This window comes from Molossus molossus, unplaced genomic scaffold (assembly GCF_014108415.1).
Source record: "Molossus molossus isolate mMolMol1 unplaced genomic scaffold, mMolMol1.p scaffold_m16_p_3, whole genome shotgun sequence".
Taxonomy (NCBI): domain Eukaryota; kingdom Metazoa; phylum Chordata; class Mammalia; order Chiroptera; family Molossidae; genus Molossus; species Molossus molossus.
The window spans coordinates 55,189,798-55,215,758 of record NW_023425366.1 but is presented as its reverse complement, the minus strand read 5'-3'; the positions used below and the strand labels follow the sequence as shown (position 1 = coordinate 55,215,758).

The following is a 25,961-nucleotide window of genomic DNA, read 5'->3' as shown; positions in this document are numbered from 1 at the left end:
ACACGTTGACCCAGAGACTTGAGCAAGTGCTAGAGTTCCTCTGCTGCTAATTCTTAAGGTGCTCTGTAAAAGAGGGACTGTGCAAAAAATGCACAGGGGACCCCTGGCCAGTTTGACTCAGTGGTTAGAGCATCAGCCTGCAGATTCGTCAGTTCAATTCTGGTCAAGGGCACATACCTTGGTTGCAGTTTGTCCTTGGCCCCAGTTAGGGTGTGCGGGAGGCAGCCAGTCAATGTGTCTCTCTCACATCAATGTTTCTCTCTCTCTCTCTCTCTCTCCCCCCGCCCCCAATCTGTCTGAAAATAAATGGAAAAATATCCTCAGGTGAGGATTATCAAAAAAATGCACAGGGGAAGTGTGGACAATGTTTATCCTATGTGACTCCAGAGGCACAAATAGAAATAAAAGATCAAAGATATTTGGAAGACTTTTTAAAAAATGGAATGAGATGCTATAGCCAGTTGACTACCTCTCAGTGGTGTTTAGAAGGGGATTCCTGTTCTTGGAAAACTGAACCAGATGGTCCCTAAGATCCCACATTACCTAAAGCTTCAGTAGCTGTAACATAATCTAGAATTTTACCATTAAAGTTGGTTAGAGTGTCATCCTGATATGCCAAGATTGCAGGTTCAAACCCTGGTCAGGGCACATACAAGAGTTAATGTATTTCCATAAATAAATAGAATAACAAATGCTTCTCTCTCCCTTTTTCTCTCTTTCTCTCACTGTCTCTCTCTCAAATCAATACTTTTTTTTTTTAATAAAGAAAAAAATGATAGTCTCAAATCTCCAACCATCAGAACGGCTAAGAATACCAAAAATAGTGCTGGAAAAGAACATTGACACATGTAAACATGCATTAGCTAGAGCTTTATATTTTTGTTGCTTCTCCAAAACCCTGCAAAAAGATAAATCTCTCCCAAATTCTCCAAAGCAGTGTGTCTTTTATTTAGCTTATGCCACACTCTTTTTTTTTTTTTTTTATCCTCACCTGAGGACATTTTTGCATATATCTTCAGATAGAGCGGGAGGGAGAGAAAGGGGGGAAGAGAGAGAGGGACACATCGACTGGTTGCCACCCACACGACCCCAACCGGGGCCGGGGACAAACTGCAACCGAGGTACGTGCCCTTAAAGGGAACGGAACCTGGACTCTGGTCCGCAGGTCAACGCTCTAACCAGCGAGCCAAACCGGCCAGGGCTGGCACTTTTTTTTGTCTTTGAGAAATACATGGCAAACAATTCAGTTAGTGTTTTACTCATTTGATTATTTTTTTATACTGTGTTGCGAAATACAAGCCAAATGCCATGGCTTTTGCCTACCACCTATGTACATTACTTATCTCTCATAAAAAGTGTGGTGTTTTTTGTTTTTTTTTTGGTCCATAAAATAATACATATATATCACATAAATATAGAAAAGCAAAATTAGAGAGGGCAAAGAGACATATGAAGAAATGCTCAACATCACTAATCATCAGAGAGAGGTAAATTAAAACAACAATGAGGTATCACCTCACTCACACCTGTCAGAATGACTGCCATCAACAAGTCATCAAACAACAAGTATTGGTGAGAGTGTGGAGAAAAGGGGACTCTAGTACACTGCTGGTGGGAATGCAGACTGGTGCAGCCGTTGTGGGAAACAATATGGTGTTACCTCAAAAAATTAAAAATTGAACTTCCATTTGACCCAGTGATCCCACTTCTAGGAATATACCCTAAGAAGCCTGAAACACCAATCAGGAAGAATATATGTACCCCCATGTTCATAGCAGCACTATTTACAATAGCTAAGATCTGGAAACAGCCCAAGTGTCCATCAGTAGACGAATGGATCAAAAAGCAGTGGTACATATACACAATGGAGTACTATGCAGCGGTAAGAAAGAAAGATCTCTTATCCTTTGAGACGACATGGAGGGACCTGGAAAGTATTATCCTAAGTGAAATAAGCCAAGCAGAAAAAGACAAATACCACATGATCTCACTTATATACGGAATATAATGAACATAACAGTCTGAGGAATACAGTAGACCCAGAAACATGGAAGTAGGGCACAGACTGACATCCCTCAGAAGAGGGGGTGGGGGGGGTGGGAAGAGATAAACCACAGAACTTATATGCATGTATGCGTGACCAATGGACATGGTCAACTAAGTCGGGGATGGGGCAGGGGTGGGGTGGAGAGAAGGGTGCCAATGGGGTAAAAAAGGTAAAATATCTGTAACAAAAAAATAACTAAAAAATTTAAAAAAAAATTAGAGAGGGCAATTTATCCATAATCCCAATATCATCCAAAGAGACAACCATTGTTAAATTTTTATGTATTTCAATCCAGTCTATTTTCTAAAACCATTTAATATAGTTGAGCTCATGATGTATATGCAGTGTTATTCCAGTGTTTTTCAAGTCACAAGATAATCTAAGTACTTTTTCATGTTATTTAAAATGTGCCAAACATTTACAAAGCCTGTATAACATTGTACAAGGAAGATGTACTACAGTTTAGTTAAATTTATGTACCTATTTTTAAAACATTTAGGTCTTCAATTATTCCTCATAACGTCTTGGTACATCAAATTTTTTATTTGAACTTTGAGTTAATCTTTTGGTTGAGATTCTCAAGAGTGAGCACAAGTTATGAATAGTTTGTTTTCCTAAACTTGCTTTTGGGTTTTCTTTAGGGATCTTTGCCAAAGGTGACGTGAGGCTGCATGTGACAGGCATGATGATCAGCTATTGAACGACACTCACACCACAATTTCAGCAAGTGAGTGGCCCCGTATGTGATTCCATAACTGGAAGTTACAAGCAGCTGAGTGGTCCCCACCCTCTAGGAGTTTACACTCTCCGGGGGACTCTTTAACCTGAACAGCCCCCTTCCCCGATGAGGAGCCACATCTGATCTGCTTGCTCAGCATTTCCCACTCAGTGGATTGGTTTCCCTGCAGGGAGGGTCCCTGCTGTGGAAAACTGCATGAGTCACCTTTCTCAGCTGCACCTGCAATTAGGTGAGCAATGCTAACCAACATCGTGGAGAGGCAGCTGATCTTAATGGTTGACTTTGCTGGTCCTAATGCTGTCCTGCCTGGGTTCAAGTCCTATTAATGCCCCTTATAAACTTACATATCCTTGAGCAACTTGCTTAACTTCTCAGGTGCTTCGGTTTTCTTATGTAAAGATGTGGATAATTGCCACACCTGTCTCACAGTTATTGTGAGCATAATGAGTTCTTACAAGTAAAGGACTTATGTATGTACATAAAGGTATTTTCACTAACAAACTTGCAGGATCTGAGTACACAGATTCAAAGCTCCAGTCTCAAGGAAAATAGGAAGCTTCTCTTTCAATGTCAAGCTCAGGCCACAATGTCCCACATAGATGAGGTGAAGTGTGCTCAGATGAACAAATTGGCCTTTGTTTCTCATTTGACAAGGTATTCTTCTATATACAGTCCACTGACGAGAGCGCTCAGGGAGAAAAGGAACCCAAATCCCTAACAGAAGGTCCGTAAGGTTGACTCAATTCATTTATCTGTTTTAAAGAGTTTATTGTTATTACTAGAAAATAAAATACATTTTATTCTATAGACAATAGTGATTTATTGTATTTTCTTGAGCTAGAACCATGACATAATGAAAGTTGTGTTTTACAAGGATTAACCTGGAAGCTATTTATAACCTTCTGCAAGAAGTCTCTGTATTTATTCAAACCAAGGTTTAAAAAAGTCCAGCACTCATGATATTTTTTTTCACATTTTTTAGCCAGATTTTTAAGGACTCTATGTATAGAATTTTATCAAATCAAGTAATGTACCTTTGACCTCTTTAATCCCAGTGCTGGACACATAGTAGGTACGCCATAATGTTGACTGAATAAATACAAAACAATATTTACTATAACCAAAAGGACTACCATGAGAAAATTGAGTTTGGTGGTATGAGCTTAAAAAAATAAAAATAAAATAGAAAGGAAAGGAGGATATGCCGAGCTGACCCCCACCACAGTGGGAAGAGATGGCATCCCAGGGAACCTTCACTGGAGCTTTCTGAAGGCACGTGGTGCCTTTGGGGCCCAGCTTGGGAAAGTCCCAGGAAGGAGTGGACTCCGCCCCCCGAGGGAAGAAGGGCTGCTTCTCTGTACAGAGTGGTGTCTCAGGAACCAGAAAGGGTCAATGTAAATTCTCAAGTTGTTGAGAGTGTAAAAGCATTTGGGCAAAAGGAAACTCAAGTTCAATCTTCCCTCCAACACAGAAAAGAATTTTGAAAGCATGTTTTCTGGGAAGAGTTGGTCAATTTGAAACCACAATCTGAAAGTTTTTGAACAGATTACATGGTGAGAAAGAATAAGCACATGATTTTGATGGCATCTGAATCAGTCAAAACACAAGAAGAAATGGATTAGCTGCTCCTGGTAAGAGAGTACTGACTTTAACCCACCATCTCTGTCTACTGTAAACAAACCTTTCTAACTTATACACAGTTTGGAAACAACTTTACACTTTTAAAACTAATGTGGCTTTCCCAAAGCCACCCAAAAGACTTTCTACTTTCAAAGGTCTTTCAATCAGAGTAAGATGCACCAACATGAAATCAAGTTGAGTCTGAAGGGCAATCAAAACAGTCACCCAACAGCAAACGGTGAACTGAATATGATTATAGCTCAATAAACAACAAAACTTAAAATGGAAAAAAAGAGGGTGGGCGTTAATGTACATGTCCTTGGGTATTACAAGTTTGAGTAACTTTTGTTTTATATTCATCCAATTTTTTAAAGGAGCATTTCTTTATTTTTATTTTTAAAATATAAGATTTAACTAACTAAATAGATATAAAAGTTCAAGTTGTTTTCAAACTTGGAAACAAAAAACAGCACCTAGGGACTTAGTGGGGTGTGTCTTGTTATTTAGACCTCACTGGAAATATTTTCCTGCATATCTTGAAAGTCTTTTATTATCACTCAGGAAAAATTTTTTTAACTTGGAAGTGACCTTAAAGATTGTCTGATAAAAACTACCTTATTCTACAGCTGAGGAAACAGAGTAAATTTCCTAGCACATGGCCAGGCAGGGGCAGACCTAGAACTCTAATCCACAATTCTTGCCTCCTAATGGATGCTCCTTCCAATACTGAGCCGATATCACCAAGGAAGGCACCCCTTCCATTTCCCGAATAGAAAGAAAAGCACTGAAAAATACAATGTCTCTCTACTCCTAGGTATGTACTCAAGAGAAATGAAAACATATGTCCACACAAATATTTGTATATCCATGCACACAGCAGCATTAGTCTTAATAGCCAGGAAGTAGAAACAACCCAAATAACTATCAACTGATGAACAAATAAACTAATGCAGTATATCCATTAAATGGAATATTATTCAATCATAGAAAGAAATGACATGCTGATACGTGCTATAATATGAATAAGTCTGAAAACATTATGTTAAGCCAATCACAAAGATGAAATTATTCCATTTATTAAAAATGTCCAGAAGAGGCAAATCTGTAGAGACAGAAAGTAGATTAGTGGTTGCCTAGAGCTGGTGGATGTTAGGGGAGTTAGGCAGTGATAGTGAAGTGATGAGAGGTTTCTTTTTTGAGGCAATGAAAACGTTCTAAAATTCATTGTGGTGATGAATGCAGCTGAAAACAAATACCAAAAACATATCAGCATACACTGCATTTCTGTTTCGAATAAAGAACAATGATGACATCATGCTGAGAAAACATTCATCTGCGTAGATTATGATTTCTATCAGGGAACTTACACCTTTTTCATATTTGTAGCACTACAATTGGTTACATTGCCCAGGCTCTGGGACTCCTGCCTCTGTCTGTTAAGATGGTAAATTCTCCAGTACCATTTCGACTGATGAATGGCCAGTGTAAATAGTTGGGTATACCACTTCATGGAAAAAGCCAGGCTTGGTTCAGAGAGCCACCTGCTTTAAAGAATGGTATGTTATTAAGATATAAGAAGGGAATCTGTTCAAATGGTTTGACCAAGTCATCAGATGTCCGGTGTTTCTCGTGCACCAGCCAGTTGGTAGAATGCTGCAATTGGACATGCAGCCTCGTGGCCTAACAGCACAACCAAAACAGCCTCTTAGCGAGCCCCACTTCTTACCCACAGAGAGTCCACAACTCACTGGAAGACAAACACCACTGTGAGATCAGAGGGTGGATCACTGCCTGGAAACCAAAGGGCGTGCAACAAGTAATGGGCCTCACGCTATCACCTTTCAAATCAAGGAGAACTATAATCCAAGTGCATCCAAACCCTGTAGCTGAGTATTATTTTTTCTCCCCTGTTAAATAACAGGAAACCGCTCATTGTGTTTAGAGTTCAGCAGCAAGCAAGAGCTTTATTCTGGCTACAGCCTCAAATCACTCCAGAGAACCCAAATGTTCTTCGGCTCTGACCAGGCCCGCCTGCCAGCATCAACACAAGCCAACTCCCAGGTCTCTTTTCACCAACAGCTTTCAGGCAGGAAACTTTAAGCAGTAGGGTGAGGATGTGTGCAACCGACTAGTTCCCTTATTAGCACCGTTGATTTAAAGTTAAATGAGCACCTCTTTGGCCAAAGCCCCCTGACTATCTCCAGGACTTTCATCAAAGACATCACACAATGCAAACATGTCAGAAGGCTGGGCTCACCACAACTTGGGGAGGAAAATATGGGCTTCTTTTTCCTAAAACAATTCAGAAAAGGTAAACATTCTGTTTCTTTAGGTCTATGGTTCAGCCATGTGTTTCAAAATAGATTTCTATTTTGATGCCTGAAATCAAAACAAATTGTTTTTATACAATTTTATTGGTCAGTTATACCTCAATAAAGCTTTAAAATTATTCATTTTTAAGAATAAACTTTAAATCCAAACCAACTTACTTTTTCTTTATTAAAAAAAAAACTGTCTGACTCTGTGATATTTTTAAAAATTAAAATAGCTTCTCTGGTGTGGTAAATAATCATTACTCTGACTAAATTTACATCCACTGGACAAAGGGGTTCAAGGGACTCTCTGACAATTCCCATCTGGTTTGAAGACACCCAAAAGCATTTTTTTCCCTTAAGTAGTTCATGACGAAAGCCAGTTCTTCCATTCGGCTTGCCAAACCTGTCATAATAAGTGTAATGTAATGCTGACATTTTCTTGTCAGGGAAAATGATAATCCTATTATTCAATATTCTATTTCACTCTGCCCAGTGAGATAACATCTTCCAATATCCTGAAAAATGATAGTTTAATTACAAAATTTCCAGATTAAAATATGCATATTTTATATGATCTTGGTATTCTACAAGTGCAAATAAATTCAAAATTTAGATCGTTACAAAATAAAGGTACAATGAAGATGTTTTTTTTCTTTCCTTTTTTTTTTTTGATTTTTAATTTTTTTTGTTGTTGTTACAGATGTTTCTCCTTTTTTACCCCATTGGCACACCCCTCCCCATCCCCCCTACCCTGTTCCCGGCTTAGATGTCCATGTCCACTGGTTATGTGTACATGCATATAAGTTCTGTGGTTTATCTCTGCCCTCCCCCCAACCCCCTCTTCTGAGGGATGTCAGTCTGTGCCCTACTTTTTTTTCTTTTTTACCTCTTCCATGGATGCAAATTTACTCAGCAGTAGTCAAAGGCCCTCCATTGTAATATCTGTAATCAGTTGTTCACAATGACAAAATTGTATTTTCTGAGCCACAGAAAATATTAAGAATGGATAAGTTAATACAAGTTATTGGCCAGATGCTTCTTAACTATCCCTCAGTTATAGTTTTTTTCATGATTCATCATTTAACATAGGTAGCAAATGAATAGATTTTAACCACCATCTAGATATTTTAGAAAATACTTTGGTCAAAACATAATGGTAAACCAGAATCCAGAATGTAAATGCAGGAAAGAAAAGCAAATAAATAATTAAGTGTATTGCAGGACAGAAAAAGGCCCTGAAAATGCAGTAGACAGATTAGATAACTAGCCCCTACATAAATGCAAGTGGCGGTTAAGGCTAAACATGCCACCTTTACTTCTCCCAGTGAAATAAAACTAGAAGGAAATGTTGTTGGCATACCTCTCTAAAATATACTCTCCACTGAATATATACAGTAGTCCAACTGGACTATTGATGCAAAGTCACTTCCTGAAAAACTACCGTCCGGCCAGTGTGGTTCAGTGGATTGAGCATTGTCCCATGGACTAAGAGGTCCCGGTTTAATTCCCAGTCTGGACACATGCCTGGGTTTTGGGCTCAATCCCCAGTAGGGGGTGTTCAGGATGTTTCTCTCTCACATCGATGTTTCTATGTCTCTCTCTCTCTCTCTCTCTCTCTGTCTCTCTCTTCCTCCCTCCCTCCCTCCCTCTCTCCTTCCCTCCCCCCTTCCTCTCTCTAAGCATGTCTTTGGGTGAGGATTTAAAAAAAGAACTGCATTGTTAACCATATTATCTAACTCAACATGTAGATGTCTCTTCATAGATAAACCAATCAGATGAACCCATTACCAACTGAAATATTTGGGCAGTTTCCTTCCACTCCTAGAGACCACCAACTCTGTCAAGAGGACCATTCAAGAGGATACAGAAGACAAAGACTTTGCTCAGACCAGCAGATAAGGAGAAGCACAGATTTCCCTTCTTTGAAACAGATTTTTAAGTGTTTACCATGGCCAGAACTAAGCTGGGCACTGTTGGTCTATGATGAGAAACTCTTCCTCTCAGCCTTCAAGGAAGGTATAATCTTAAAGCACAAGAGAAGTAAGAAAACAAATTGTTTTAAAAAGTCAGGGAAAAATTAGATTCCATGAGGAAGTTGCTCTAGGTTTTCAAAAGAGCAACTGTGAGAAAGCTCTTTGGGCATCAGACATGCCCATCATACCCTTGGATTGCCCAGGAGTAGCACCTGTGCTCAAGAAGAAGGGAATAACCCTTGACTCTCAGAGTGCCAGGGAAAATCTTCATGGTCCCAAAGGAAAAATAATGATGTCTGAGGGTGCTAACTATTTTTGTTCCTCAAAATTCATATGTTAAATCCTAATGCCCAGGGAGAAGGTATCAGAAGGTGGGGACATTGGGAGGTGATTAGGTCATGGGTGGGGCCCTCATGAATGGGATTAGTGCCCTCATGAAAGAGATCCCGGAGAGCTGCTTTCCTCCTTCTGTGATGTGAGGAAACAATGAGAAGATGGCCATCTACAAACCAGGAGGCAGGCTCTCAGCAGACACACAGTCTGCTAGTGCTTTGATTTTTAACTTTCCAGCCTCCAGAACTGTGAAAAATAGATATCTGTTGTTTATAAGCCCCCCAGGCTATGGTACTTTGTTACAGATTAAGACAAAGAGAGCCCTAAAATGGCATTGAAAACTGAGAGCTCATGTGTAAAAAGAATAAAATATGCCAAGACTGCAGGGATACTAAATAGTGTACCTGAAGTCAGTGGGCCCTGCAGTGAATCCAAACTTAGGCAGCAGAGAAATCCAACAAAGGCGAGTAACTCACCACTCAAATCCATCATTAACTCAGAGTACCTTATCCTTGATTAAAATTATCCTAGAGAAGACTCATGTAATAAAGAATAACTTCATTTGTAAATCTAATAAAAAAGACTCTTGCTGGAAGACTATTGTCTGGATAACAATTGTATTTCCCAGGAGTGAAGTCATAGTAACAACCGAGAAAGAAAACACATCCTGTTGGGTAACAAATATCATCTCAATCTCTTTAGAAAACTCTTCAGAACAGTGCTGCTGAACTAAGGCTGCCTGCACCCTGAGTCTGATAGACATTCTCAATCTATTTAAACAGTAAATGAAAAAATATTTAAAATGACTGTGATAGCACTTACATGAATGTATGCATGAACAATGGACATGGACAACAAAGCTGGGGACAGGGCGGGGAGGGAGGGGGAGGAGCGTACCAGTGGGGGAAAAAGGAGAAACAGCTCTAACAAAAATAAATTTAATAATTAAATTTTTTAAAAAAGAAATAAAATGACTGTGATAGTACTCACTGGTTCATGACTTGACTGTGCAACAAGTCACCCCCTTGCAGCTCATGGATTCTCATGTTTGAAGCACCTTCCTCCAGAGTTAGGGAGGTTCATGCAGCAGCAAGTAGCTGATGCCTATTATGCATGTTGTCCTGGCTTCACCTGCAGTCTTCTTGGTGTTCATTCAGATGATACAGTGTCAGGGCTATAGCTCTGTTTGAATTCAGCTGGCTAACACCACCACCAGTTGTAGTTATCTGTATCTGGGGTACTGTGTTGAAGAAACCCAAACTGAACAAAGCCTTTCTTTGCTGAGTCATTAGCATGTAAAGATGCAAAGAACACAACTAACACATATACCCTCTGAAACGTGCTGTATGCCAACAGCAGCACCACACTATCAGAGCCGTCTGCATTGCTTTGATAAACCAGTGTTGGGTCAAGTCAGATGTGCCCTTGACATTTTAACTTTTATTAGGAAAATATCATAAACCATTGCTAACAACTGAAAATGAGAGCCTAATTTTCTGACACTGTTTTTGAATAAGTTCTTCAAAAGTAAGAGCTAGATCCTGCCTTTTCCATAAGGGAAAAGCGAGTATAAAATAAGGTCATGGCTCCGTGGGACTTCCAAGCAAAATGGGGACCTGTAGCCTCTCAGGTGGCATCAGCAGAATAGGTGGATTTCTGATATGGCAACTCAGGACTCCAGAAGGGAGTCTTCCTTCAGCCAAGTCAGCCCAGGCTGCAGCCGTATGAGTCAAGAAACACTCCTAGAAGTGTCTCCTCCAGCCCCAGCTGTCACATTCCAACCACTGCAGGCCCAGATGTTCCAGCCCCCGGCTCCCAGCAGAGGCCCAGACATGGCAGAACAGAGAAGAGCCATCCCCACTGTGCCCTTTCTGAATTCCAGACCCACAGAACCTGTGAACATAATAAAATGATTGATATTTTATGCTGCTAAAATTTTGGCAGGGAAGGTGTTATAAAGCAACCCCTTTCTGCTATTCGCACCCCAGGGCACAGAGCTCAGGCAGTTTATCAGCACGCTCAAACAAACAAAAATAAATTAAATAAAATGGAAACACACAAGGCTGTTCTTTAAAGAAACTGAACTGAGGAGAATGGAGGCAGCTGATACGAATAGGCGGGTACTCTCAGAATGAAAACTGTTACCACTTTGACTTGGGGTTGGGGGCGACTATGAGAATGGCACGCAATATGTGGTAGTGAGCTCCCTACTTCTTAACCACTAGAAAGCAAAGATTGCGGCAACCATGTTAAAAGCGATCCCAATCAGCCTTCTTCCATGTTAAATAGAAATAGGTGAACAAACCTCAAACCCTACATAAACCTTGATTCCTCCTGAAACCCCAGCGCATCAGTTACGATCCCAAGAGGAGATCATGGCACCCTCCCATTAGGATAATTTAGGATCTGTTTTTTAAACTGAGGGAAACAAAGTACAGTATACTGCTCAGGGGCTAGCAACAGTGGACCAGCATCCCTCTGAGAGACAAGGGGAGTAAGTATTTACCCAAATCAAAAAGGCAAGGAGTTCACAAGAATGCCACCTTGAGAGGAAGAGTGGAGCCACATAGTAGAAGCCACACAGCCAACTGAGGCAACCTCACAGAGAAGGGTCCGGCAGCATGAATACTGTTGCAACAAAACTTCTGTTGGGCTCCTTATTGGCTAAACCCAACTAGAAGCCACCAGACATGGGAGCCTGCTGATAGAATCCACAGAGACAGAAAGTAGGGTAAAAAGGGTGGAAAGTGGGTGGATCAGGCCATAAGAGAAGGCATTCTATGTGTCTCTCGGTGAGAAAAAGAGAGAGGCAGTAAGAAACTCCAGGGAGGGGAAAATGCAAAAGAAAATCATGGTGCAAATATGAAACCCACTAAAATGTGGCCAAATGTGGTAAATACATTAGAAAGAGAATTTATTTAAACTTACTTCTTGAAGACAAAGAAATCATTGGAACGACAGAGAAAGAAATCAAATCACTGTATACCCCAGCATGCAGCAATAAAACCTACTTTCAGCTTTTATCTTTCAAAAATCAACCTATGGATTCCTATTTGAATTTCAGAATGTACAGTTTCAATCATCTAATTTCACAGTAAAGGTGGGGGCAAGAGAGGAGGAGAAGGGCAGAAAGTTGAGAATCAAGAAGTACTGTTGACAGTTGAAATAAGAAATAGAAATTGACAAACAAATGAGTTTCACATGAACTGTGAAGCTATTGCTGTTCCCGTGATTTCCCACTTTAGCCATCTTGCCTGGATAAATACACCAATAAAGAAAAATGGACCCCGGCCAGTTTGGCTCAGCGGTTGGAGCATCGGCCTGCAGACCAGAGAGTCCCAGGTTCTGTTCCTGCTAGGGGCACATACAAAAAGAAAAATGGTTGTTTGGGCTTCGTTTAAATCATACACTGCTGCTGTTGTTGTTGCTGTTAGATTTAACTAAACAAATTTCTTGAGACTGTGGTTGCTGTAAGAGGTGTCTGTTCTTGTATTAAGAAATTTCTTCACACTCGCCTTAAGTAAATTGTCAAGCATTTAAGAATCAACAGTATCCTTGAGCACAGAAAATACACTCTGCTCAGTGAAGACATTCTAGTTTGCAGAGTCCATGGAGAAATCTGACCCGCAAACTGATGCCAGATGATGAAGTCAAATCTGATGGCTTCCAAAGAAGACTTTGAGAAGGTGAATTAAACCATCGGTCTGCACCTGTAGCTCCTCATACCAGAGATAACCACAGGCAGAATCCACTTTTAACATTTCAAAGATGTTCGTTTATAGAAATACAAAGAAAGTATGCTTGTGTTCATAAATATTACTCTAGAAGGTTGTTTTTTGTAGCGTTGGCTAAGAATCTTTTAACTCAATTAATTGCCAATACAAGGAGTTTTTAGTTGTGAAATCCTTCTTGCTAGCTAATTTTTTAAGTATTTTATCTATTTATTTTTTTAATTACATTTATTGGGGTGGTATTGGTTAATAAATTATATAGGTTTCAAGTGTACAATTTTATGATACATCATCTGTATATTGCATTGTATGCCCACCATCCAAAGTCGAATCTTTTTCTATCAGCATATATTTGACCCTTTTTGCCCTTTACAATGCCCCCCCACTCCCCTTCCCTCTGGTAACCACCATACTGTCATCTGTATCTATGAGTTTCTGTTTTTCTTCTTTGCTTATTTGTTGCTTTCAGTTCTATATCAACATCAAACCAAATAATCCAATTTAAAAATGGGTGGAGGACCTGAGCAGACACTTCTCCCAAGAAAACATACAAATGGCCAACAGATACATGAAAAGATGCTCAGCTTCACAAGCTGTCAGGAAAATGCAAATCAAAACTACAACGAGAGCGCAGTGCCCTCAGCAGTCCCCCAGATCTGTCTCTTGCTTCAACAGAGTTTGGACGGAACAGACCCAGGGACACCCCTTCTTCCAGCCTCCAACCACCCTCCAACCTTTTTTCCAGTCACCTCCTTTGGAACCACCTCAGCTTTCAAGACCAGCCAATACCATGGGCCCCCAAATTTGTCAGAATTATTCCACCAAGGTGGAGGCTGCCTTCAACACCTGGTCAACCTGCATCTGCCGGCCTCCCACACCCACCTCTCTCTGGGCTTCTATTTCGACCCACAAAATGTGGCTCCAGAGGGCATGGGCCACTTCCTCTGCCCACTGGCAGAGAAGAAGCGAGAGGGCACTGAGCATCTCTTAAAGCTGTAAAACCAGTGTGGCGGCTGAGTTGTCTTCCAGGATATGCTGAAGCCTTCCCAAGACAAGGGGGGCAAAACTCAGGATGCCATGGAAGCTGCCATGGCCTGGGAGAAGAACCTGAACCAGGCACTTGTGGATCTGCATGCCCTCATCTCTACCAGTGAAGACCCTCATCTCTGTGACTTCCTGGAGAACCACTTCCTGGGTGAGGAGGTAAAACTCATCAAAAAGATGGGTGACACCTGACTAACCACTCCCACCCCTGCCCCCTGGCAGGCCAGCCAGCCCCAAGGCTGGGCTGGGCGAGTGTCTCCTCAAAAGGCTCACCCTTAAGCATAACCAGGAACCTTTGGAGCCCAAAGGCCTTTAAGGGGCCCCTCTGCATCCCCATGGTGTCTGGCCCGAACCTTTTCATTAAACCATCAGGCATCCGTTTAACCATCCTGGAGCCCTCTCCCATGCATTGGATCAAGTGGAAACAATAAAGCTTTTTGCAGCAAAAAATAAATAAACTACAATGAGATACCATCTCATACCTGTTAGAATGGCTTTCATAAATAAGACAAGTAATAACAAGCGTTGGAGAGGTTGTGGAGAAAAGGAAGCCCTCATTCACTGCTGGTAGGAATGTGAACTAGTATAGCGACTATGGAAAACAGTAGGAAGATTCCTCAAAAAATTAAGAATAGAATTACCATATGACCCAGCAATCCCTCTCCTGGGTATAGACCCAAAAAACTTGAAAACATGTATTTGCAAAGACTTGTGCATCCCTATGTTCATTGCAGCATTATTCACAATGGCCAAGACATGGAAACAACCAAAGTGTCCTTCAGTGGATGATTAGATAAAGAAGTTGTGGTACATATATGCTATGGAATATTGCTCAGCCATAAGAGATAAAATACTCGTATGTGGGCTAGCTAATTTTTATCATGAGCCTCAAACTTAAATTTTATATTCTTGCTAGAAAATGTTCTTAGTACTCTACTGAACTCATAAGCACCAAGAAGGAAAACACTTTTTTCAAGTCTACTTTCATTCCCTTCTGCATTTTCTTTGTTATGTTAACAAAAATTATGTTTTTAATCTCAGAGGTCTAATTGAGCTGTTTTGCGATATGGTCATCCCTGAAATTTATGACTTATGTAATTATTTTATACACAAAAATAGTATATTGAGTCTAATAATTGTGATTATTTTCTTCAACATACTAGTTTAATTTAAGGTATAAAATCAAGAATAAGTTCTCAGGGTTCAAAGGTAAGCAGTAGAGGAAATAAAAATAGTGATTTAACTCATAACTTGGGAAGGGAGAAGGGAGGCAGAAGAGCAGAGGAAGTAATGTAATGAGCAAAATCATCACCTCTCCCTGCACAATGTCAATAGACACTGTACAGAAAGCGTGCTTTGTATATTAATTAAAACCTCCAGAAGAATTAAAGGGGAAAACCGTTAAATTCTGTTGGCTCTGAGAAGTGGGATTAGACATGAGAACGAGTAGGTGGTAGACTTGTCTTTTCATTTTACACCCTCTTGTACCACCGAGATCATTTTTACCATAAATATTGTTCATTGGTGTAAACATGTAAACACAAACATACAATAAAACCCCAGAAGATTTTGTAGAAATTGGACAGCTGATTCTCATATTTAAATACTATACTCTATATATGGTTTTGCTTACATAAAATTCTACAGCGGGCAAAGCCACAGTGACAAGAATCAGATTGGAGACTGCCTGGGGCTGGAAGTGCAAAGGGGATCTGCCACGAAGGGGCCCAAGTCAACCCCTGGGGGTGATAAAAAAAAGTTCTATATGTGTATTATGGCGGTGAGGGCACAACTATATACATGTGCCCAAACTCATGGAAATGTATATTTTAAATGGATGAATTGTGTTGTGTATAAACTATACTCCAATAGAACTTAATGAAAAGTGTACTGATTGTTTGAGAAGCTGGGGGAAAATCCACTATAATTCCCTCAAGAGAGTTTATTCCCATATTGGATTTCAAAACACAACTTTTCTGCGGCACAGCTGATTTGGCTTCAGGCTTTCATGTCAGTCACACAAGCTAAGAGGGTGGTGCTTCGCGACAGCGGCTGCCCCACAGGCAAGGCCATGGTACCACCTAGTCCTTCCCCTGTGAGATTTATGGATGCAAAAGTGTTTCCTCCAACACTGTAGAGATGAAAGCAGTAATGAAAATGTATGAGGGTTTTACTTCTGTCCGGCAGCCTGAAAACTCTTCTCTCACGGATTTCATTAGCACTGGGACAACAAAGACTTGCGGAACCTGGCAAAGCCGTGGGCTCACTTGTTTTATTTCCGCAGCTCTGCAGCTTGCCTGCTGCCCCCGCTTTCTGCCCCTTCCCACGCTGTGCTTCGCTGCCCAGGGCCCATACTCACCGACCTCTACAGAGGCCAGGTCCCCTGTGAGGCTTCAGCAGTCAACCAGAGATAAGGTTTTTCATGAAGCTGACATGAAGAGAGAATTTCTTTACCTTGAGAAAAAATTCTGTGTTTGTTTAGGAACATGAAGTTAGGGAAAGTGCTGCTTGCCTTCCTTTGCACACACACACACACACACACACACACACACACACCACTACACACACACACACAGTCTTCTCCACTTGCTTTGTGCTGCAGGAGGCTGAGGTACATGCAAACCCTCCGGCTTTCTACTGGGTTTGGCCGTGGGAGCCATCAGGGGGTAGGAGAGCAAAGGAGTAACATCGAGGTCCAGGGGAACCATTTTTTGCCAAGGGCCATTTGGATATCTAAAACATCATTTCCAAGCCATACAAAATTGTCAACCTAAAAATTACCCTGCTATATTTGGTTTGGCTAAGTTGGTGGCCATGTGATGTTAGCTGGTACTGATTTCGCGGGCCTTTCTCGGCCTGCAGGTCAAATGTTCCCCAGCCCTTCTCCAGCTCAACTACCTACAAGGATAGGTCCTTTCCTCTATAATCCTTGTCAAATAGACAATTCCCTAAAGCTAACCTCCTCACTTTCTGTAGCCACTTCCAGCCCTCATGACTTCAGACCTAGATGTAGTAATGACTCCCTGTCCTGCCAGCCCTGGGCAGTGCACTAGATCCCGTGGGTGCCCCAAACACCGTCCTCGCCATGGTAAATAGTCTCTTTATTGAAGCTGTCTCAATTACTCAGCTTGAGAGTCTCAGCTCTTACTTTCCAAGCCCATGGCTAATTCAGAAGACTTTAGAGACAAAAGAGACCTTGAGGATATATTTAAGCCCTCTCACTATACAACTTAGGAAACTGAGTGATCAGTAGCAGCCAGGGGATTTAATCTATTTTGTATATACTCTCCCTAAAATTAAAGTTGATGACTTTCTGCTAGAGAGATTTTTTTTACAAATTTTCTTCCTTTTTAAAGCAATTGAACTTAACATATTTCAAATGATAGCTCAGTTCAGCAAAATAATACTGATAGAAGACTGCGTAATGGAATAGAGTCCATCGGTTCCTGCAAACAGTGCAATTTTACTCCTGGAGGCAGTCAGAGAGCTGTATACTTAGATTGCATTATTTGGGGCCCTTGCAAAAAATCTGCACTAAATTATGCATGCACGTGCCATCAGCCTAGATCCAAGGACCTTTTGAAAAATAGCCCTACAACACATTCTACATCTATTTGAGGAATGTTGCTCAGAGTGTAGTTCACTACACATTCAGTATTCTCTTTGGCAGGGGTTTGTTCCAACTCTATGCACAGGGAAAACTGCTTCACCTTCATCTTTGAGCCACCGTGAATCCTACCACTGATCAGGGAGCCTGGACACTCCCCACGAAATTTGTAGCTCACTTCTAACAAGTCAACAGCATCTTCTAGGAAATGTTTTTGTGTGCTGACCCTACCCCTAGCTTCTTTTTTTTTTTCACCCCACCATCATCTCATATATATATATATATATATACACACACACACACACACACACACACACACACACATATATGTATATACATATATATGTATATACATGATATACATATATATGTATGTGTGTGTGTGTGTGTGTGTGTGTGTGTATATATATATATATATATATATACACATATATATAGTGGACTGTGCTGTAGGCTAAATGTTTACGTCCCAAAAATATTCATCTGTTGAAATCTAACCCCCAGTGTGATGGTACTTGGAGGCGGGGTCTTTGGGAGGTGATTAGGTCATGAGGGTGCAGCCTCATGAAGACGGGTGCCTTGTGAACGAGACCGCAGGTTGTTCCCTCGCCCCTCCTGACAAGTAGGGACACAAGCAGATGGCCATCTATGAAACAGGAAGTGGATCTCCAGACCAGACACTGAATCAGCTGGTACCTTTTTTGGACTTCCTGTCCTCCAGAATTGTAAGAAATACATTTCTGTTGTTTTTAAGCCACCCAGGCTATGGTATTTTTTATATAGAAGCCCAAATAGACTAGGACAGGCTGTATCGAATTCTTTCTTGAAATGAGGCAGTGATAATTCAGAACAAACTTTCAAAAAAGATTGAAAATAATGACATGTATCTTTCTGCATGAAGATAAATCTATATTTTAAAACTCCATTAAACCATAAAGAAGCCTAAATTAGGATAATAACCTTTATAGCTTACCCTAAGCTTATCCTAGAACCAATTTCTTCCTATTTGTTAAAGAATTTCATCTCTTTCACAGTAAGACCCTAGCTGTAACTCCCTCTAATCCTCCTGTGCAAATTAGAACACTAATATTCACTTTATTAACCAGATAAAAAGTATAACAGATATAAGACTATATCAGGTAACCTTGCAGAAACCCTCAAGAAACTCAGTTCCCTGTCACATGTCTCTGGCAGGCATATGAAGTTCCTGGTGATCCTAAATGGATGAGGTAAGGCAGGGTCCCCAAGGACAGTACGGGCTTTATTGAAGGTCTCTCTCTCTCTCTCTCTCTCTCTCTCTCAATCTCTCATTCTGTGTGTGTGCAAAGAGTGTTATTCTCACCTGGCCAGGTAGTCCAGTTGGAGCATTGTCCCATACAACAAGAAGCTGGGGATTCAATTATCGGTCAGGGCACACATCCAGGTGTGGCTTCAATCCCCAGGTGGGGAGTGTACAGGAGGCAACCGAGTGTTCCCCTCTCATAGCAATGTTTCTCTTTCTCTCAAATCAATAAACATATCCTTAGGTAAAAATTTAAAAACAGCCCTGGCCAGTTTGGCTCAGCGGTTAGAGCGTCAGCCTGCGGTCCGGAGAGACCCGGGTTCGGTTCCCGCTAAGGGCGAGTACTTCAGTTGCAAGTTTGTCCCCGGCCCTGGTTAGTCGTGTGGGTGGCAGCCACTCGATGTGTCTCTTCACGTCGATGTTTCTCTCTCTCCCTCCCACTCTATCTGTACAAAAAATGGAAAAATATCCTTGGGTGAAGATAAAAAAAAAAAAAATTAAAAACAATTCTGACTTCAAAAAAAAGAGTGCTATTCTCTTAGTGGCAACAGGACTTCTCTGGTCCAGGACAGCAGTTAGGGGAAGGGGTATGATGGGCCAGGAGAGGTCAGAAATCGAGGCGGCAGGTACTGATACAGAAGATCATCTGTCTACATTATGACCATCCTAAAGGGGACTTCCTCCCAGGACATCCCACCCAAAAAGACACTCCCTGTGTATAGAGTCCACCAGTCTGTTAAATTTACCCCTGGCAGCACTAACTTATCTGAGAGTCTTCTGCCTCCAGGACACATACCGTTGTTGTTAGGTTAAAAGACGCTTCCCCTGGTCATGTGTCTGTGCAAACTGCAGCTACTCAAAATAGTTCTGTAAAATTTGAGCCTGTTTACATGATTTAAAAAGGAAAAGAGGAGGGGTCAATGGGGAAAAGGAAGGGACATCTGTAATACTTTCAACAATAAAGATAAATTAAAAAGAAAATAAAAAGAAGACTATTTTTAAATAAAAGAAACTATTTTTCTTTTGTATATGTTGTTTTGGGTACACATTCGCTGGTTGTGTATCAATATACATCTCAGAGATATAAAAGCAAACAGGCACACCAGAAATAGCTCCATTTATAAAATAAAACAAAACAAAATAGAAGGTAGGACTTGAAATAAAACTGGAAAAGGGGAAAAAGGTCCTATTGGGCAAGAAAACCTGATAAGGTTTTGAGCTTGTTAGAAATACACAATCTCAGGCCTGCCCCTGACAGACTGAATCACAGTCTGCATTTGCAAAGCCCCGGGGGGATTGTAGACCTTTGTAAAGTTTAGTCTTGCTCTAAGGTCCCTGAGGTTCTGATCTTCTGTCAGCGAACATATAATCAGGAAGCCCTAATAGAAACAAGGGGTCTCAGAACTCTATAGGAAAGTGAAATTGAGGCTTTGACATGTTTGGGGGTGAGTAACTTTCTCGCTCTAGTCTGATTTACAAACCTCTCTGACACACAAGATCACTGTCACCAACCTGAGCTTCCTCAGCTCCCCCGTGTGAACATCTGTGTGCTAAGATGTCAACACTTCTAATGCATGAGGACAGTTTGCACTCTGCTCTTCCCAAAGTCACACCAAGAAACCCCCACAGAATAGAGGTTAAAAACCACCAGAATGAGGGCATACCAGCCAGCAAGTCCACCCATGAGAAGGGAAAGCCTAGCAGGGAAGGAGGAAGGGCCAACAACAAACAGGCCCACACTGCCTGGGAGCTCAGAGCTCAGACTGGGGCGTGGGGGACATGACAGTGCAGGCCCAGTAACTAGCCGCAGGACCACCACCCCCATTAGCCGCAGCCCCTACCCAGCCCCTGTGAGACTTTCACCTGAACCCACAGCCCAGCTCAATAAAGCAGGGCCGCCGCCACCAAGAGTGCCTACCACAAACCAACCAGAGAAGAGAAAATGTCCCCAGCAGACGGAAGCCCCAACCTCAGAGCTCTGTTGGCCCAGAATGCAGGTCCTGACTCTCTAGTTGGAGCCCCCACCACTGCTTCCAGGGACAAGAGACTGCAGGAGTGCTCAGGAGGAGTCTCCGGGCTCCAAGAATGGGCTCTAGGTTGGCCATGAAACTGTGGCCGTGAGGGAGCTCTCCTACTTCCTACAGAATCTGGAAACCAAGCCGCGACTAGACAGCACTGTGCGCCTTCGTGCGCTCTGGAAAATGGGCTCCAGCTGGGCAGGAAAAAAAACCTCTGACAGTCAAATTAGTAAAAGGCCTTTCCTTTGGGCGAAAGAGGACTGCGGTTAGCAAATGGAAAGCACCTGTGTGCTGAAAAAAAAAAAGGGCCCTACTTTCCCCGGGGAACATAGCTCCCACTCATCCCCCCACATAAACATGCCCGCAATGTGCATCCACAAAACCATGCGCCCTCCCCACCTTGGCAGCTCTAAGGTGGGGTGGGAGAGGAGAGGAGGGGAGAATACATAAGCATGAGACTCTCAGAATCCAATAAACAATCCAGGCAAAGAATAATATTCTAGAAGTGAAGGAATCGTTCCCAGAGGACACATCCGCCCCTCTCATCTCATTATAACTTATTGTAATTGTATTTTACCACAATATGATTATATTGAATTTTATAAATTGACTGATGGCATGATTAACTACAGTATCACCACACTGTATTACGCCTGCAGTCAGAGAGTACATTTCCAAACGCAAGAACGTGATAAAGTCCACGCTTCCAACAGAGCAGCTCGTTTCGGCACGTGAGGGGAGCGGACGGCTGCCCCGCTCGTGGTCCACCTCCATCCTCCAGTTCTCATTTGCTAACATGACAAGGCACTTTATGAAAACATTTTTTCACCACTCCACAGTAATAGCTCCAAACTGCAGAAGCATTATTAGTTGTTCCAATGATAAAGGCTGCTCCAACACAGAATTTCACACAGAGGAGTCTTTATGGAACCCCACTACAGTAGAACGTCTAAACTGAAAACGGTTGCACAGAAATGAGCAAAACCATGAAAAACATTTCCCTAAGTATGTTTTTGTTCAATTCTTTTAACATCTGGCATCTTTGGACTAAACTTTATACAGCAGATTTAACCTGATTTTGAGTGACTTAATCTGATTTTGAGTATCAACACACAAAAAGGGAGTTTTTTCTTTTAAAAAATAACAGTGATGATGTTCAACTTTATTTTTTAATATATTTTTATTGATTTCAGAGAGAAAGGAAGGGAGAGGAAGAGAGAAACATTGATGTGAGAGAGAAATATCCTTTGGCTGCCTCTTGCATGCCCCCTATTTGGGATTGAGCCTGCAGCCTAGGCATTGCCCTGACTAGTTACCAGCAACTTTTTGATGTAGGGGAAGATGCTCAACCAATTGAGCCACACCAGCCAGGGAAATGTTCAACTTTCTAATTCATAATTATTATCACCTTAATTTTTTTAAGTGTCTTACTAGTCTAAAGGACCTAGCATCCATTTTTTAATGATACACATATTGTCAGTGACATTTCCCATTAACTTAGCTGAAGCTATAAATTGCCTGCAATAAGTCAATTTTATAATCATTAGGGTATATTACATATACATAAACTACAAAAAATTTGTTATGGTTTATTTTTGTATGCATAAACTATACATACTGGTTAATATTTATCAAGCACGTATAATGTGCCAGACATTGTCAAACTTTTACATATGCCTTCTCTCAGCACAGTTATCCCTGCATCTGTGAGGTAGGTGTTACTTTTAGCCTCATTAAGAGATAAAAAACAGAAGCACAGAGAGGTTAGACTGCTAATATCTAGCAAAGTCAGGCAGCCTGTTTCTCTCTCAACTGCTATCAAATAAATGCAAATATAATCCAGTATCCATTAGGGCCTGGATTATATATACGTTAATTAAGATTTTAAACATTTAACGATGGCTTAATTCATTAAGACTCTAACATTTAATAACAATCACCATAGAGTGTTACTAAGAACTACACGTAATTTAAAAGAAAAATAAGATATGTTCCTTGGCTACAGAGATCTTACAGAATAATTAGAGACAAAATATATACATAAAATACAGTTATGTCAAAGCTACTTCTCAGTAGAGGTGATGATGTGGTATGAGGGAACTAAAGGGAAGGACGACAGATACCACAGGCAGCGTTGCGGAGGTGATTCCTAACGTGGGTATCCAGGGAAATACTGCCTGGATTAGCAGAGTGATGGGCGAAGAGAATTCCACGCCATAATCAAAAACAAGCCAAAAGTACCAGGAAAGATGGAGGTGGAAGCCGGAGAACAGCATGTATGTCATGAAGTATTTCAAGTCACATGAAACTGTGATGAGCTATTTCACACTGGTTTTCCTTTAACCAAGGATCTACATTTTATACTTACCACCATCTATTCTGGCTTTATTCTCTTTTTCTCTTCTGTGTTTTGAGGCAACCTTCTGAGTGTTAAGTGGAAACCATCTCCCTGAGTTCCCTCCCTGATCTGTCTCCCACCAGCATAGAATGATTTACTCAAAAACAAATTAGCAGAATAAACAAGTGATATCACTACACACTCACCCACCACTCACTCATTTCCAAAAATTGTCTTTGCATGAAGCTGAAATAAAATGTGTGGACTTCAAATGACTTAGGTTATTTGCCTGTTTATTTTAAAGAGATGAAGAAAATAGCTACATTCAACCAATATGTTTTATTTAGAGAACCCCTGCCCAACCTGATGTTCAGCCCAGGGTGAGCTATTGTTCCCGCCCCCAAGGAATTTCTGATCCGGTGGGAACCAAGTCTACACAATGCCTGGCACATAGTTGACACTTGGTAAATGGGAACTTCCATTTCTTGAACATCATAGCTGAGCAATGGGGTTGAAGAAGTAGATGTCAAGAAGCAAAAGAACAAGTACATAAGGTCATTGTATATCAGAGAGCCATACACTAGGCAGAAAACACCAGAAGGGTGTGGCAAACTCTCCGGAGGGGTCAGAAAGCTGGTCTTCTATAGAGGAGCCCATCTGACAGATATAGGAAGCTGCAGAGCATTTTAAGCAGAGAAAAAAGCAAAGCATGTGGCCTGTTAAAGAACAATGACTACCTCTGTGTGGCATGACTGGGGCCCAGATATGGGGACAGTGGAAGTAAGTGGGCCAGATCTCAGAGGGCTCCGGTGTCCTGCAAAGAAGACAGGATTATCTAGCAGTTACAAGGAGCCAGTAACAGACATGAAACAGGAAAACAATATAATTGTACTAATTTAGAGAGATAGATGTGATGGCAACGCGGAGGATGGATTGCAAAGGGGGCCTGGAGCTCACCTAGCAGTTCAACTGAGGTAAGATGGTCGGAGTTCAAGTAGTGATGAACAAGATCAAAGGATGGACTTTGACAAAGACTAACAGATTTCTCCCTGCAAAATGTGGCTTAAACTCCTAAGTTAGAGATTGTTGGATCTCTCTTGTGTCCCAAAAGTAATTCCTCATGGAGCAATTCAGACTACTGCCTTTTGAACACAGGGACTAATTAATAACTCTACCACCCAAAATGCTCCTCTCCTGCTTTCCTTCCTTCAGTAACATCTGCTAGACGCTAACTACGTGTCCGATACAGGTAGTCAGGGACACAAAGGCAAGACAGACACCGTTCTGGTGGCCAAGAAGGTCAGAGTCTGACAGAAGACAGTTGGATACACAGATAATAACCACAATGATGCCAATGCTGTATGTGGTGGTGCACAGAGAAGAATTACAGACCACCTGGTTGGGATGCAGAAGGTAACATTTGACTCCTTTAGTGTCTTACTAATCTAAACAACCTAGCATCCATTTTTTAATGATATACACATTGCCAGTGACAATTCCTGAAGCTATAAATTGTCTAAAACATACTAAATAAATAAATAAAATATATAATTTCAGATACAGAATATGTAGTGGAGTCTATAAAATGTTGTTTAATATTATAAATGTTAAAGGTTAGTCCCATATGTAGAGCTCTGTTTGCTAGCTGAGGGTCACTGACTGCAATGGTAGAAGTCATTTTCTTCCCTTTCCAAGTTTCAACTGGTAAACTGATTCTTAGCAGTGAATTTCATCATGGAAATAAAGAAAATGCCAAAAACTATCCAAAGACCAAATGGGAGCAGCACAGCCTCTGTATTTACCTGGCACAATAAAGCCTGTGGTGTGACACAGGGAGTCTAGGTTTCGGGGTCTAGGTGAAATGGTGGAGGCACGGCCCTGGGGTGGCTCGGGCCCGGCTTGGGGCGCATCCACGTGGCGCCACTGCCAAGAACCGGATGCTCGGTGGACCGCTTCTTTGTGAAATGAACGCATCACTCATGAACACCAATGGCCAGTGCAGCACGGAGCTGTCTACAGGTGGGAGCCCAGACTCCCTGGTGGGAGAGGAGGCTGGGGGTCTATGCTCCCAGCACTTGGTGCTCAGACTGCGAAGGCAGCCAACCAAGAAGCTCGCTGGGATCAGTGGAGGGGGGCCACGAGAGGTCAGTGGTGGAGACGCAGCGGCGCGATCTCGGTGGAGGGGGACCACGAGAGGTCAGTCGTGGGGTCGCAGCGGCGCGATCTCGGTGGAGGAGACCACGAGAGGTCAGTCGTGGGGTCGCAGCGGCGCGATCTCAGTGGAGGGGGACCACGAGAGGTCAGTCATGGGGTCGCAGCGGCGCGATCTCAATGGAGGGGGGCCACGAGAGGTCAGTCGTGGGGTCGCAGCGGCGCGATCTCGGTGGAGGGGGACCACGAGAGGTCAGTCGTGGGGTCGCAGTGACGATCTCGGCGGAGGGGGGCCACGAGAGGTCAGTCGTGGGGTCGCAGCGGCGATCTCGGCGGAGGGGGGCCACGAGAGGTCAGTCGCGGAGACACAGCGGCGGGCTGGGTAAAACAAGCCGAGCAGAGGCTGAAGAGGAGCGGAAGCCCAGAATGACTGCAGCGGGAGCTGGCAGACCCCAGGCCCTGCCTCCCCGACCCCGACCCCAGCAGCTGTGCCGAGCTGGCCGAGCGGCTCCGGGTCGGTCCCATGCCATGCAGGCTGCCCCGCGGGGTGGAGTGGCAGACGGCGGCCTCACAAATCAGAGGGCTGAGTGCAGGGCAGAGGAAACGCTTTGGGCTGGGCCTGGAAAGACAGAGACGAGGAGGGGCCCGGCTCTGAAAGCTCGGGGGATGACAGTGGAGAACCACATAGTACTTCAGGAATGAGCTTTCCTGTGCAAGGAAGTGACAGTGATGTGTCGAGATGGCAGCCGAATTTCCCAGAACT

General features: G+C 42.2%; 1 protein-coding gene and 1 pseudogene across 4 annotated transcripts in view; one reads left to right on the top strand and one right to left on the bottom strand.

Moving 5' to 3' along the window:
- The window catches only part of RASGRF2 (Ras protein specific guanine nucleotide releasing factor 2), a 188,318-nt gene that overhangs the window by 138,880 nt on the left and 23,477 nt on the right, over positions 1-25,961 (bottom strand). The window lies entirely within an intron of this gene.
- Positions 13,549-14,118, top strand: LOC118641390 (annotated as a pseudogene).